Raw genomic sequence first — 17,236 nt, 5'->3', positions numbered from 1 at the left:
GAAGGATACGTAAGCACATTTACATTGAAGACGGTTAGAATAATGGTTTAATCAGAGTTGGGCAGTCTTATCTTAAATTACAGTTTTATATAAATATTTAATCTACTGATACCTCAATTAATGTAATTTAATGGTATATATTTTAATTTTGAAATTTACCAGTAGATGCTGCATTTCCCATCCTTGGCTTGTACTCAGGTCAATACGTTTTCCCAGTTTTTTGTGATAAAATTAGGTGCCTTGGCTTGTATTCAGGTCGGCTTATACTCAAGTATATACGGTAATACTACTAATAATAATATATTATTATAATTAACTGCAAGTCGCTTCCGGTGTGAGAGAATTGGCCATCTACAAGGACGTTTCCCAGGGGATGCCCAGAAATTCTGATGTTTTACCATTCTTATGGGAGGCTTCTCTCATGTCCCTGCATGGGGAGCTGGAGCTGACAGAGGGAGCTCATCCACACTCTCCATACAATATAATACTACTACTAATAATACAATATTATAATTATATATATTATATTACATGACACATTATTAATAATATTACAATATAATGGTATAGTACAATATAGTAATATTTAATACTGATATTGTACTATGCTAATAATATAACATATTGTATGTATATATATCTTGTAAGCCTCTCTGCATCCCCTTTGGGATGAGAAGGGAGGCATATAAATGTCGTAAATAAGTAAGTAAATAAATAAATAGCCATGCATTCTTCAAACACCAAAGCCCGCAAAGACATACCAGGGATGAGCTTGCAGCACTACTTAGTTTGGAGAATGTCAGCAAAGCCATTAGGCAATTTAAGGTAAAGGTAAAGGTTGTCCCCTCACATTAAGTCCAGTCATGACTGACTCTGGTGTTGTCCATAGACACCTCCAAGGTCATGTGGCTGGCATGACTGCATGGAGTGCTGTTACCTTCCTGCTAGAGCGATACCTATTGATCTACTCACATTTGCATGTTTTCAAACTGCTAGGTTGGCAGAAGCTAGGGCGGACAGCGGAAGCTCACGCTGCTCCCCGGAATCGAACCTGCGACCTTTCGGTCAACAAGCTCAGCAACTCAGAGTTTTAACCCACTGCGCCACCAGGGGCTCCTTTTAGGCAATTTAAAAAATAGCAAAGCCAGCGGACCTGATGGGATCCCGATTGAGATCTTTAAACAGGGTGGACCTGAGCTGACACAATTCCATCAGCTTATTGATTCTCTTTAGACCACAACTTGTCTTGTACTTCTTTGAGAAAAAAAATCAGAGTGAACGACCACCATACCATCCAGTCCTGGACGTCCTTCTCCTTGGGTTGACTCAATTTCAAATCCTTTCCCTTGGGTTAGCCTTGCAGATAGATCAGGACTCAACTTTCAGCAGAGGGCCGCCTGAGTGATCTCCCACCGCACCAATGGAGTCATGTGTTCATATGACAAAAAAGGAGATTCCACCTGAAAATTAGGAAGAACTTCCTGACAGTAAAAGCTGGAACTCACTGCCTCGGAGTCTGGTGGAGGCTTTTAAACAGTGACGGGATGGCCATCTTTGGGGGTGCTTTGATTGTTGGACTGGATGGCCCTTGGGGTCTCCTGTATGATTCTCTGATTCAAACTCTCATAGTGTGACTTCAAGAATCTGATGTCTGATCGTTCAAAAATCTGTATATATTATAATTTCAATGGAGCTCTTGCTCATCTGGAGATTAGGCAAACACTCTCACAGTCTCGCAGGGAGACGTAATCCCTTTCCGCCGGGAAAGATTCCAACCCAAGTGCCAGGCAGGGCATGGTTTCACCGGAAGCGGGTCACGGGGTCTCGAGTGTGTTAATTCAAGGGCAGGGTTTGATTCGAGAACAGATAGCTGGTTTATCTGCTTAGCGTGTGATGTAACGCTACCGGAAGACGAGAGGGCAACCGACGGGGCGAGGCACGCTTCTATCACACGCTTCGGAGCGGTTCTCCGGCATCTCTCCTGCTTCACGCACACACAAAACAAAGACAACCAGATGCGGCGTTGGGGGTAATCCAGAAGTTTTGTCCAAGATGGGAACTTCCTGGTATAACCGAGCACCTGGTTCTCCTCCACAAAACCTTATGCATGTAATTATTTGCAGATTGCAGTATTTACAAACGCTGCTGCAGTCCAAGTAAAGGTAAAGGTTTTCCCCTAGTCGTGACCAACTCTGAGGGTTGGGGCCCATCTCCATGTCTAAGCAAAGAACCGGCATTGTCCGTAGACACCTCCAAGATCATGTGGCCAGCATGACTGCATGAAGCGCCGTTACTTTCCCGCCGGAGCGGTACCTATTGATCTACTCACATTTACATGTTTTCGAACTTGTAGATTGGCAGAAGTTGGAGCTAACAGCAGGAGCTCACGCTGCTCCCTGGATTCGGACCTGTGACCTTTTGGTCAGCAAGTTCAGCAGCTAACAGCGGGAACTCACGCTGCTCCCTGGATTCGAACCATATTTTCATTCCTACCTCACCCTGGGTTGTATTATTTTATCATTTCATCTCGTCCATTTGACCTGCCCATCCTGTTCGATTTTATATTGTATGAATTTGCTTTATTATTTTATTTTGCTATTATTTTCTGATGTAATTTTTGTTTTCTGTATTCTGTATTTTATTGTGTTGTGTTGTATTTTTGGGCTTGGCCTCATGTTAGCCGCCCCGAGTCCCCATTGGGGAGATGGTGGCGGGGTACAAATAAAGATTATTTTTTTTATTATTATTATTATTATTATTATTATTATTATTATTATGTCACAGCGAACGAGATCTATATGCTCTTGTTATTATTATTATTATTATTATTATTATTATTATTTTCATGTCTTTAAACTGCTAGGTTGGCAGCAGCTGGGGCTAACAGCAGGAGCTCACCCGACTCCCCTGATTCAAACCGCTGACCTTTCAGTCAGCAAGTCCAGCAGCTCAGCGGTTTGACATGCTGAGCTATTGGGGGCTCACCGCTGCCTTATACACTGTAAAAAAAAAGTTATGGGTTGCTGTGAGTTTTCCAGGCTATCTGGCTACGCTCCAGAAGCATTCTCTCCTGACGTTTTGCCCACATCCCACAGAGGTTGAGGGGTCTTTTGGAAACTAGGCAAGAAAGATTTATATATCTATGGAATGTCCATGGTGTAGGCGAACTACAACTCCCCCTAAGATCTCCAGTATTTGTTAATGGTCGTGGGGGCTTTGTATGCAAAGTTTGCCCCAATTCCATCTTTAATAGAGTTCAGAGTGCTCATGAACTATAAATCCCAGTACCTACAATTCCAAAATGCCCAGACCAATTCCCCCCCAAAATTCACCAATATTCAAATGTGGGTATATTGGGTATAGATGCCAAGTTTGGTCCAGATCGAATAATGCGAATAATGCGTGCAGATCCCAGTAGGGTGGCCTTTTGCAGCTGACAGATGGTAATTTTATCAGCGCCGATTGTCTTTAAGTGCAGGCCAAGGTCTTGAGGCACTGCATCCAGTTTGCCGATCTTCACTGGGACCACCTTGACTTGCTTGTGCCAGAGTTGTTGTTGTTGTTATCCTGATTTTAGTTTTTTTAATACTGTTAGCCAGATTTTGTTCATTTTTATGCTTTCTTCGAATGCAAACTCTTCTGGAAAGCATTTTCCTTCATTTCTGAGAGGTTTAACCAGCCCTGGGTTCCAGGTGCTGGATGTAACACGATGAAAGGGACAAGGAGGGAGTTCTCAGAGTTCATTACGCATTGCCTAAGCGCTCCGGCCTGCCAAATCGACACATACGCACCCTGGAAACAAGCCGCAGACATCTGGATCCCATTAGGCAGCGAGCTTTTTCCCCAAAGCTCAGCATTTTTGCAGATTTTCTTTACATCCATTTTTGCAGATTTTCTTTACATCCTCAACTCCCTTGTCGTCGTCCCCTCCCCCCATAGGTAAACATACAGATCTCCTTCCCTTTAAGGGCTTGAAATGCACACTTTTTAGCACTCCCAATGAAACAGAAGAATGGCCTGCCTCAGGGGAGCGTGCTTGCTCCATCCATGTCCACTGCCAGAAGGGACAGAGAGCTTCACCTATGCTGATGATTGTGCCATCACCGCTCAAGCAGGGAGCTTTGAGATGGTAGAACAGAATATCTCCGAAGATCTAGGTGCCCTTACCGCCTACTACAGGGAAAAACCAGCTGATCCCTAACCCATCTAAAACACGGACGTGTGCTTTTCATCTCAAGAACAGACAAGCATCCCGAGCTCTGAGGATTATTTGGGAAGGAATCCCACTGGAGCATTGCAGCGCACCCAAATACCTGGGAGTCACTCTGGACCATGCTCTGACCTACAAGAAGCACTGCCTGAACATCAAGCAAAAAGTGAGTACTAGAAACAATATTATACAAAAGCTGACTGGCACAACCTGGGGATCACAACCAGACACAGTGAAGACATCTGCCCTTGCGCTATGCTACTCTGTTTCTGAGTACGCATGCCCAGTGTGGAACACATCTCACCATGCTAAAACAGTGGATGTGGCTCGTAATGAGACATGCCGCATTATCATGGGGTGTCTGCGCCCTACATCACTGGAGAAACTACACTGTCTAGCCGGTATTGCACCACCTGACATCCGCCGGGAAGTGGCAGCCAATAGTGAAAAGACCAAGGCAGAGACATCTCCAGCTCATCCCCTGTTTGGGTATCAGCCAGCACGTCAATGACTTAAATCAAGAAAGAGTTTATTTATTTATTTATTTATTTAGTACACTTGTATACCGCTAATATCTCAGCCTGTGCGGCGACTCATTGCGGTTTACAACATATTTAAAAATACAATATTCACTTTAAAAATATAAAATAAAATATAAAAATACATACATATACATACATAGTATTGGGCCACCAATACAGACCGGAACATCTCATAGTTAAAGTCGTAATCCAATTCGTTATCCTTGATTGCTAGTCCATGATCAAAACATCATCACATCGGAATTAGTTGAAAACTTGCTCGAACATCCAAGTTTTCAGTTTTTTCCGAAATACCATTAGCGAGGTGGCTGATCTTATTTCAGTAGGGAGGGCATTCCAAAGCCGGGGGGCCACCACAGAAAAGGCCCTATCTCTCGTTCCCGCAAGCCGCACTTGTGAAGCAGGCGGGATGGAGAGAAGGGCTTCTCCTGAAGATCTTAGGGTCCTGGTGGGCTGATAGGCCGAGATACGTTCGGATAGGTATGTAGGGCCAGAACCGTTTAGGGCTTTAAAGGTCAAAGCCAGCACTTTGAATTGGGCTCGGTAGCTAATCGGTAGCCAGTGGAGCTGGTACAGCAGAGGAGTTGTATGCTCCCTGCGCCCTGCTCCTGTTAATACCATGGCTGCCGCCCGTTGGACTAATTGGAGCTTCCGGGCCGTCTTCAAAGGCAACCCCACGTAGAGAGCGTTGCAGTAGTCAAGGCGGGATGTAACCAGAGCGTGGACTACCGTGGCCAAGTCAGACTTCCCAAGGTACGGTCGCAGTTGGCGCACGAGTCTTAACTGTGCGAATGCTCCCCTGGTCACCGCCGAAACCTAGGGATCCAGGCTCTAAGATCTACAGAGACACTCGCTGGAACACCTCAGCAAGCGAGAGTCCAAAAGTGGAAGGCTCAAACCAATGGCTGATACCCAATGAGAGACTCCCCCCTGGGCACACAGAAGACTGGGCGACTTGGAAGGCGCTGAACAGATTTCACTCTGGCACCAGAAGATGCAGAGCCAACCTTCAGAAATGGGGCCACAAAGTGGAATCCTCGACATGCGAGTGTGGAGAAGAGGAAACCACTGACCACCTGCTGCAATGCACCCTGAGCCCTGCCACATGCACAATGGAGGACCTGCTTGCGGCAACACCAGAGGCACTCCAAGTGGCCAGATACTGAGCAAAGGACATTTAATCAACTACCAAGCCTGCAAACTCTGTTTTGTCTGTTTGTTAAAAATTGTTAAAAATGTAATACAATTGTCTGGTTGATACTAACACTATAAATAAATAAGCACTCCAAATCCAAAAACTGACCATTTTGGAAATCTCGTTCCAAAGAGCTCTGAGATTTAACCCGACTTTTGTTAAGTGGTTGGTCATCTTTATGCCTCTTGGTGGTTGGAGAAAGATCTTTGGAGGACCACTCTCAGAAACCTTCCCAAACTACATCCAGAGCGCACTCTGAATCCAAACAATGATAGACCTGGGCCAAACTTGGTATCCATACCCGATAAACCCACATTTGAATACTGGTGGATTTTGGGGGGAATTGGTCTGGACATTTTGGAATTGTAGATACTGGGATTTATAGTACACCTGCAATCAATGAGCACTCTGAACTCCACCAAGGATGGAACTGGACCAAACTTGGCACACAGAGCCCCCACGACCATTAACAAATACTGGAGGTCTTTGGAGGAAATTCACCTTGATTGGGGGGAGTTGTAGTTCACCTACATACAGAGAGCACTGTGAACCAAACACCGATGGATCTGGACCAAACTTGGCACGCAGACCTGATATGCTTACTGGAGACAAATTCAAGATAGTTGAATTTGTTTGTACTCGAGGGATTTGGGGCCCATTGCGCCACTGCGGCTCTTCTTTGGTATGGATGTCTGAAGGCCTAGTAAAAGTACATTTCCACAATTCCATTGTATTGAGCCACAGTGGTTAAAATGGTGTCGAACAGCATTCATTCGACAGTGTCATCTTCACCCGCTGAAAGCGTCAGGTAAGGCAGGTGCAGACAAAACAGTTGTGACACAGGCAAGGAAACAGGTTTGGCAGTATGTTTTTCAATAAGCCCTGAACTTTTTTTCCGCTTTTGCAAAAGCACAAACAGGAGGCAAGCCTGAACAGGCCCCCATTGCCACTGAGTCACCACAGGGTTACGGCAACAGCCAGGAGCAGCCATAGTGGGCATTGCTCCCATCACGGGGTGGTGGTGTTCATCTCCATTTCTAAGCCGAAGAGCCGGCATTGTCCGTAGACACCTCCAAGGTCATGTGACTGTATGGAGCACCGTTACCTTCCCACCAATTACCCACCGTTACCTTCCCGCCAACTGATGTACTCACATTTGCATGTTTTCGAACTGCTAGGTTGGCAGAAGCTGAGGCTAATAGCAGAAGCTCATGCCGCCCCCCCAGATTTGAACCTGTGACCTTCCAATCTGCACGTTCAGAAGCTCAGTGCTTTAACGCACTGCAAAGGAGATTATTATTATTATTATTATTATAAACACAAGATGAGTCCACAGCAGACACTCTGCTGGCTGTTGTATTAGATCATACGTCGGACACTTCCCAAGTGTCTAGCACTGTGTGATGTATTATCATCATCATCATCATCATCATCATCATCATTATTAGAAACATAACAAGATGAGTCCACAGCAGACACTCTGCTGGCTATTGTATTGGATCACACATCAGACACTTCCCAAGTGTCTAGGACTGTTGTGATGTATTATTATTATTATTATTATTATTATTACTGTTATTATTATTATTATTATTATTATTATTATTATTAGAAACACAACAAGATGAGTCCACAGCAGACACTCTCACTCTGCTGACTGTTGAATTGGATCACACATCGGACATTTCCCAGGTGTCCAGGATTGTTGTTGTTGTTGTTGTTTATTATTATTATTATTATTATTATTATTATTATTATTATTGAGAGAGTAACGAAATTTCGTTACTATTTCATTATAGTAAGGCAAAAGTAAAGGTTTCCCTTGACATGAAGTCTAGTCGTGTCCAACTCTGGTTTGTGGTGCTCCATTTCTAAGCCGAAGAGCTGGCGTTGTCCGTAGACGCCTCCAAGGTCATGTGGCCGGCATGACTGCATGGAGCGCCATTACCTAACTGCCGGAATGGTACCTATTGATCTACTCACATTTGCATGTTTTCGAACTGCTAGGTTGGCAGAGGCTGGGGCTAACAGTGGGAGCTCACCCCACTCCCCGGATTCGAACCACTGAGTTTTCGATCAGCAAGTTCAGCAGCTCAGTGGTTTAACCTGCTGTACCACAGGGAGTTCCAGCATAGGGAACTCAGGGCAGAGCACAACATTTATACGTCGGGACATAACATTCAATGCCAGGACATAAAACCATATATATACAAACATTAAAAACACTTATAGTCACATTAAATGTTGCTTAAAAACCACCTCAGGACATCATTTTGCCTCATTGCACTTCCCCAAAGGCTTGTTCCCACACCCAAGTCTTCACCATCCTTCTGACTGGCACAACCTGGGGATCACAACCAGACACAGCAAAGACACCTGCCCTTGCGCTATGCTACTCTGCTGCTGAGTATGCATGCCCAGTGTGGAACACATCTCTCCACGCTAAAACAGTGGATGTGGCTCTTAATGAGACATGCCGCATTATCACGGGGTGTCTGGAGAATTTACACTGTTTAGCCGGTATTGCACCACCTGACATCCGCCGGGAAGTAGCAGCCAATAGTGAAAGGACCAAGGTAGTGACATCTCCAGCTCATCCCCTGTTTGGGTATCAGCCAGCACGTCAACGACTTAAATCTAGACATAGTTTTCTAAGATCTACAGAGACACTCGCTGGAACACCTCAGCAAGCGAGAGTCCAAAAGTGGCAGGCTCAAACCCAGCACCTCAACCAATGGCTGATACCAAATGAGAGACTCCCTCCAGGGCACACAGAAAACTGGGCAACTTGGAAGGCGCTGAACAGACTGCGCTCTGGCACCACGAGATGCAGAGCCAACCTCAAGAAATGGGGCCACAAAGTGGAGTCCACGACACGCGAGTGTGGAGAAGAGCAAACCACTGACCACCTGCTGCGATGCAACCTGAGCCCTGCCACATGCACAATGGAGGACCTTCTTGCAGCAACACCAGAGGCACTCCAAGTGGCCAAATACTGGTCAAAGGTCATTTAATCAACTACCAAGCTTGCAAACTTTGTGTTTTGTCTGTCTGCTTGTTTGTTTGTTAAAAAATGCAATACAACTGTTTGGTTTGCTCCTGACACAATAAATAAATAAATAAATAAATAAATAACCATCCTTCTGAAGGACGGGAGGGAGGGGGCTAATCTAATATTGCCAGGAAGGGAGTTCCATAACTGGGGTGCAATCACTGAGAAGGCCCTGTCTTGTTTGTTTGTTAGTTAAAAAAATGCAATACAACTGTTTGGTTTGCTCCCAACACAATAAATAAATAAATAAATAAATAGCCATCCTTTTGCAGGACAGGAGGGAGGGGGCTGATCTAATATTGCCAGGAAGGGAGTTCCGTAACTGGGGTGCAATCACTGAGAAGGCCCTGTCTCTCGTCCCCACCAAACGCGCCTGTGATGATGGCGGGACTGAGAGCAGGGTCTCCCCAGAAGATCTTAGTTTCTGCAGTGGTTCGTAATTAGGATTAGATTTCCTCTCACTCCCAATTGTTTCACCCCCATTCTACAACTTCCAGAATCACAACGTTGGCTGGGAAGGTACTGGGAACGACTGCCAAAACCTTCTCCTGGTTTTCCAAGTCCACTGATGTCCACTGAGACCTTTCCCACCTTTGTCTTGCAAATCCAGGAAGCAAAACAAACAAGCAAACCTCGAAAAGTGGCAAACAAAAGCAAGAATCCGCAATGCGTCACGTACCTGTCTTGTTCGTGTCCAACTGGGCAAACGGCCCCTCCTCAGATGCCTTTGCGCAACTCTGGCCGCGTCGGCCATCTCTGAAGAGTCCCGGTACTGATGTTTCACACCTGAGGGCAGGAGGAGAAACTGGATGAGTAAGAAACGTGGGCTCATCTGCTATTTGCCAAGGAAAAGTTGGCAAAATTTGGTCTTTTTTTTGTTATGCAGCCTTTCTCTCCGGCATCCAAACTTGGAGAGAGAACAGAAGTTCAGTCATACATTTGGCAATGGCATTGGTGGATGCAAAGTGACACTAAAAGGACTCTAAAGGGAACCTTCTACCACATGTGGTGGTCATGTGAGAAGGCCACAAAAATTGGAAAATAATCCATGAAGAAATTCAAAAAAATATTGAATATTGAAATACAGAAGAAACCTGAATATTTTTTTATTATTGGAATCGAATAAAGAAATACTTTTAAATTATTTAACCACGGCCGCAAGCCTACGATACGCAAAGAATTGGTGATTGGAAGAAACCCCTTCAAAAGATCAATCTATATAAATAAGAATGCAATGTCCATTTGTGGGGTTAACATAACTTAGAAACCACTGGATGAAATGACACCAAATTTGGACACAATACATCTCTCAGGCCAATGAGTGACCATCACTGATCAAAACACTGAAAAACACAGCAGAAGACTTAAAAATCCAAAAAATAAAAATACATTACAACACATGCACAAAACCACATATAGATATATGCGCAAACACACATATATACACACATACACACACAAAACACATCAATAAATCGATAGTCCCTTCCTTCTCTCTTTCCTTCTTTCCTTCCCTCCCTCTTTCTCTCCTTAAGCTCTCCTTCCCTCCTCTGTTTCTTTCCTTCTCTCCTTCCTTCCTTACCTCTTTCCTTCCTCCCCCTTTTTTCTTTCTTTCTCTCCTTGCTTCTTTCTCTTTCCTTCCTTCTTTCGCTCTTTGCCTCCATGCTTCCTTCTCCCTTTCCTTTTTTCTTTCTCTCCCTCTTTCTCTTCCTTCCTTCCTTTCTCCCCTTCCTTCCTTTTTTCTGTATTATCATTTAGCTTTTCGTCATTTAGCTTATTTGGGTTCGTAAGTCTTTTCCACTGTTTTGGGGTTTTTTTTAAAATGAGTGATAGACACGTGTTGGTCTGTTAGGGGTATAGTGTCCAAATTTCGTGTCAATTCGTCCAGTGGTTTTTGAGTTATGCTAATCCCACAAATGAACATTACATTTTATGTATATAGATTATACTGTATAATGTAATACAATATAATACTAATAACAATACAATATTATAATTGTATATTTTAAATTACATGTAAGGTAAAGGTAAAGGTAGTCCCCTGACATTAAGTCCAGTCATGTCTGACTCTGGGGTGTGGTGCTCATCTCCATTTCTAAGCCGAAGAGCCGGCGTTGTCCATAGACACTTCCAAGGTCATGTGGCTGGCATGACTGCATGGAGCACCGTTACCTTCCCAACGAAGCGGTACCTATTGATCTACTCACATTTGCATGTTTTTGAACTGCTAGGTTGGCAGAAGCTAGGGCTGACAGCAGAAGCTCACGCCGCTCCCCGGAATCGAACCTGCGACCTTTCGATCAACAAGCTCAGCAGATCAGTGCTTTAACCCACTGCGCCACCGGGGGCTCCATATTACATGTAATATTACTAATAATATTTCAATGTAACGGTATAGTACAATATAGTAATATATCATACTGATATTGTACTATGCTAATAATATAATATATTGTATGTATGTATATCTACCACGTTGAGTCGCCTACGGACCGTGTTGAGTCGCCTACGGGCCGAGAAACTGCGGTATACAAGCAAAGTAAATAAATAATAAATAAATATCTATCTGTCTGTCTGTCTATTTATCTTGTAAGCCATTCAGAGTTACCCTTCAGGGTGAGAAGGGTGGCATATAAATGTCGTAAATAAACATTAGGAAGAACTTCCTGACCATAAGAGTTGTTCAGCAGTGGAACTCTCTGCCTAGGAATCTGGTGGAGGCTCTTTCCTTTTAAACAGAGGTGGGATGACCATCTGTCAGGGATACTTTGTGCTTTTCCTGCATGGCCAGGGGTTAGACTAGATTGGCTCATGTGGTCTCTCCCACCTCTATCATTCAATGATTCTTTAGTTTCTCAGAGCAATTGGGTTTCGCCCAAAGGAATCGAATCAAGTAAGGAAACCAAGCTCTAATCTCATACCTCTTCTCTCACAGCGGGAGGGAAAATAAACATTGGCTGCACTTTGGTGAACTATGAGCCACCATAAAATCTGTACCATAAAACCGGTGCATATATTTATGGTACAGTTCTCCATTTGGAGTTGCTCGACTCCTGCAGCCATTTCTAACAAGACGGGGAAAGGAGGAAAATCTCAAAGCGATTGGGATGCAAAGTGGAGGGCTAGGAAATACCAATTTGCTCAGTTTAGATAGTTATATAACTGGTAGATAAGGTAAAGGTTTTCCCCTGACATTAAGTCCAGTTGTGTCCGACTCTGGGGGTTGATTTTCATCTCCATTTCTAAGCTGAAGAGCAAGCATTGTCCGTAGACACCTCCAAGGTCATGTGGCCAGCATAACTGCATGGAATGCCGTTACATTCCCGCCGGAGCGGTACCTATTGATCTACTCACATTTACATGTTTTTGAACTGCTAGGTTGGCAGTAGCTGGGGCTAACAGCAGGAACTCTCCCCACTCCCCGGATTTGAACCGCTGACCTTTCAGTCAGCAAGTTCAGCAGCTCCGTTGGAATGGACTCATTGTCCAAATGGCCGATCAACGTCTCTCAAAGCAGTTACCATACATGTTTTTGAATTGCTAGGTTGGCAGAAGCTGGGGCTAAGAGCGGGAGCTCAAGCTGCTCCCTGGATTCGAACCACTGACCTTTCGGTCAGCAAGCTCAGCAGCTCAGTGCTTTAACCCACTTCAGAGTGGTTACGTATTATATTATATTATTTACAACATTATATGCCACCCTTCTCACCCCATATGAGACTCAGAGCGGCTTACAAGATATATATACATACAATATATTATATTATTAGCATAGTATTACTATATTGTACTATACCATTATATTGTAATATTATTAGTAGTTTTACATGTATTATAAATATATAATTATAATATCACATTATTAGTAGTATTATATTGCATTAAATTATAATACTATAAATATTATATGTATATACAATATATTATATACACAATATATTATTATTATTATTATTATAGAGAGAGTAAGGAAATTTCGTTACTATTTCGTATAGTAAGGTAAAGGTTTCCCCTGACATTAAGACTAGTTGTGTCCAACTCTGGGGGTTGGTGTTCATCTCCATTTCTAAGCTGAAGAGCCAGTGTTGTCCACAGACACCTCCAAGGATATGTGGCCAGCATGACTGCATAGAGCACCGTTACCTTCCCGCCAGAGCTGTACTTATTAATCTACGAACATTTACATGTTTTCGAACTGCTAGGTTGGCAGAAGGTGGGGCTAACAGCGGGAACTCACGCTGCTCCCTGGATTCGAACCATATTTTTATTCCTACCTCACCCTGGGTTTTATTATTTTATCATTTTATCGCGTCCATTTGACCTGCCCATCCTGTTCGATTTTATATTGTGTGAGCTGTACCTATTGATCTACTCACATTTACATGTTTTCGAACTGCTAGGTTGGCAGAAGCTGGGGTTAACAGCAGGAGCTCACGCTGCTTCCTGGATTCGAACCTGTGACCTTTCGGTCAGGAAGTTCAGCAGCTTAACCCATTCCAAAGTGGTTACTTATTATATTATATTATTTATTTATATACAACATTAATACGCCACTCTTCTCACCCAGTAGGGGACTCAAAGCGGCTTAGAAGACATACACACACACACACACACACACAATATATTATATTACCATAGTACAATACCATGTATTGTAATATTATTAGCATTACATTTAAAACAATTATAGAATTATGATATCATATTATTATTATTATTATATTGCATTACATTATAATATTATAACTATTACATGTATATACAATATATTATATATACATTATTATTATTATTATTATTATTATTATTATTATACAGAGAGTAGAGAGAGTAATGAAATTTCATTACTATTTCATTATAGTAAGGTAAAGGTAAATGTTTCCCCTTGACATTAAGTCTAGGGTCTCCAATTATGGGGGTTGGTGTTCATCTCCATTTCTAAGCTGAAGAGCCAGCATTGTCCGTAGACACCTCCAAGGACATGTGGCCAGCATGACTGCATGGAGTGCCGTTACCTTCCCCCCGGAGTGTACCTATTGATCTACTCACATTTACATGTTTTCGAACAACTAGGTTAGCAGAAGCTGGGGTTAACAGCGGGAGCTCACGCTGCTCCCTGGATTCGAACTGCCGACCCTTCAGTCAGCAAGTTCAGCAGCTCCGCTGGAATGGCCATGTTGTCCAAATGCCTGATCACCATCTCTCAAAGCAGTTACCATACTCGCAACTCAGGAACAGAAAATGTAATGTTGGTGGACAGGAAAAGAGATTTAAAGATGGGCTTATTGCCAACCTTAAAAACTGCAGCATAGACACCCAGATCTGGGAAGCCTGGCCCTTGAGCGCTCTAACAGGAGGTCAGCTGTGACCAGCAGTGCTGCAGAATTCAAAAAGGCACGAATGGAGGGCAAAAGGGTGAATAGGTCTCCACAGCCACCCACCACCAAGACACTACACTTGGAAGGCCAGCATCCTCAGGCTACGAGGGATCGCCTAAGTAAATAAGTTATCAATTGGGCAAGAAATCAAAACCACTCACTTTCGCAAAAATACACACAAACATATATATCTCACCCCTTTGCTATTTAACCCTAAAGCTCTGTAAGGTCAGCCCAGACAGGCCGGTCTTACAGCCTTCCTGGAAAGGAGGGGAAAAAACCCACAACCACAAAAAAAGAATATATAAGGAGGAAAGGTTGACTTAAGATGATAGAAATGGAGGAGAGGGAAATGAGAATAGTAAGAGGGTAAGAAAGAAAGAAGACCTTCAGTCAGCAAGTTCAGCAGCTCAGCGGTTTAACCTGCTGCACCACCGGGGACGCCATACTTATATATTTAGAGTTTATGGTTATCTTTATATCCTGCTTTCCTCGCTGACTTATATGTATAGTTTTAACTTATAGTTATCTTTATATCCCATTTGCCTCATGTTTATAGTTAGTGATGTATATATAAATATATATAATATTACATGTAATATTAATATTACTGTATAGTGATATAATACAATATAGCAATGTATAGTGCTAATATTATAATAATATTGATATTATTATAGTATAATACAATATAATACTACTACTAATACAATATAATATTATATATTACATGTAATATTAATATTACGGTATAGTGATATAGTACAATATAGCAATATAGCAATGTAGAGTGCTAATATAATAATAATATTGATATTATTATAATGTAATACAATAACATGCTACTAATAATACAATATAATATTAATTATATATTACATGTAATATTAATAATATTACTGTATAGCGATATGGTACAATATTGCAATGTATAGTGCTAATATTATAATAATATTGATATTACTATAATGTAATAGAATAAAATACTACTACTACTAATAATAATACAATATAATATTAATTATATATTACATGTAATATTACTAATAATATTACAGTATAGTGATATAGTACAATATAGCAATGTATAGTGCTAATATTATAATAATATTGATATTATTATAATGTAAATCAATAAAATACAACAAAATACAATACTAATAATAATAATACGATATAATATTAATTATATATTACATGTAATATTACTAATAATATTACAGTATGAAGATATAGTACAATATATAGCAATATGGAATACTAATATTGTGCTATGCAAATAATATAATATATTGCATATACATATAATATTGATAATAATACAATGTAATGCAATAAATACTCCTAATACAATATAATATTAATTATGTATATCAGGCCTGGGCCATATTTGGCCCTTTCCTCCAGTTTTCCTCCAGGAGTCCCTCAATTCCTAACAGCCTAAGCTGAGGTGGGAAAGGAAAGAGACTGGGGCTGTTAGGAATTTGGACTATAAGACCCACAATTCCTCTCTTTCCTCTCTTAGATGGATATCAGACCTGGGCCATATTTGGGCTTTTCCTCCAGATGTTTTGGACTACAAGTCCCACAATTCCTCTCTTAGATGGATATCAGTCCTTAGCCATATTTGGGCTTTTCCTCCAGGTGTTTTGGACTACAAGTCCCACCATTCCTAACAGCTTAAGCTGAGGGGGAGAAAGGAAAGAGGCTGTTAGGAATTTGGACTACAAGACCCACAATTCCTCCTGCTTTCTTCTCTTAGATGCATATCAGACCTGAGCCATATTGGACTACAAGTCCCACAATTCCTAACAGCTTAAGCTGAGGGGGGAAAGGAAAGAGACTGGGGCTGTTAGGAATTTGGACTACAAGACTCACAATTCCTCTCACTTTCCTCTCTTAGATGTATATCAGGCCTGGGCCATATTTGGGCCCTCCAGGTGTTTTGGACTACAAGTCCCACCATTTCTAACAGCCTAAGCTGAGGAGGAAAGGAAAGAGACCGGGGCTGTTAGGAATCTGGACTACAAGACCCACAATTCCTCCTGCTTTCCTCTCATAGATGGCTATTAAGCCTGGGCCATATTTGGGCCTTCCCTCCAGATGTTTTGGACTACAAGTCCCACAATTCCTCCTGCTTTCCTCTCTTAGATCGATATCAGGCCTGGGCCATATTGGCCCTTCCCTCCAGGTGTTTTGGACTACAAGTCCCACAATTCTTCTCTTGGATGTATATCAGGCCTGGGCCATATTTGGCCCTTCCCTTCAGGAGTTTTGGACTACAAGTCCCACCATTCCTAACAGCCTAAGCTGAGGGGTGACAGGAAAGAGATTGGGGCTGTTAGGAATTTGGACTACAAGACCCACAATGCTTCCTGCTTTCCTCTCTTAGATGGATATCAGGCCTGAGCCATATCTGGGCCCTCTAGGTGTTTTGGACTACAAGTCCCACCATTCCTAACATCTTAAATTGAGGGGGGAAAGGAAGGAAACTGGGGCTGCTAGGAATTGTGGGAGTTGGAGTCCTAAACCCCTGGAGGGAAGGCCCTAAATTGGCCCAGGCCTGTTCTACCTCAGAAAGGAGGTTCACCCCCAAAAAATAAAGAATTATAGCCTCCCAGCCCTGAGAAGCCATGGAAAGGAAGGCCTCTTCCCTCAGAGTGAGGCCTGAGGCCTACTTTGAGGCCCTCCCAGAAGCCTCTGGGGCCGGGCCGCGGGGCCTGAGGACCCCAGGGCGGGCTGCCCTCGCCGGTGCCTGCCGGGCCGCCTCCCGCTCACCTGGGCCCGTGGGGAGGCGCGAGGGCCCAGACCCAGGCGCCTCCGGTCCGCCTTCTCCTCCGCGCCGCCGTCCTCGCAGGGCCC

At 42.9% G+C, this 17,236-nt stretch overlaps 1 protein-coding gene across 3 annotated transcripts in view; it reads right to left on the bottom strand.

Annotated features, from left to right (window-relative positions):
* PI4KB (phosphatidylinositol 4-kinase beta) overlaps positions 1 to 17,236 on the bottom strand; it is a 56,535-nt gene that overhangs the window by 39,119 nt on the left and 180 nt on the right. For 2 of the 3 annotated variants that reach the window (XM_060758014.2, XM_060758015.2), the window contains exons 1-2: positions 17,153 to 17,236; positions 9,679 to 9,785 (exon numbers count right to left, since the gene is read on the bottom strand). The exon at positions 17,153 to 17,236 is cut by the window's right edge. The gene's annotated coding sequence lies outside the window, so the exon portion shown is untranslated. Of the gene's footprint in view, positions 1 to 1,291; positions 1,444 to 9,678; positions 9,786 to 17,152 lie in introns of those variants that run through there. The other variant, XM_067472375.1, reaches the window with a different exon arrangement.

This window comes from Anolis sagrei, chromosome 12 (genome assembly GCF_037176765.1).
Source record: "Anolis sagrei isolate rAnoSag1 chromosome 12, rAnoSag1.mat, whole genome shotgun sequence".
Taxonomy (NCBI): Eukaryota; Metazoa; Chordata; class Lepidosauria; order Squamata; family Dactyloidae; genus Anolis; species Anolis sagrei.
This window is presented reverse-complemented; position numbering and strand designations above follow the sequence as displayed.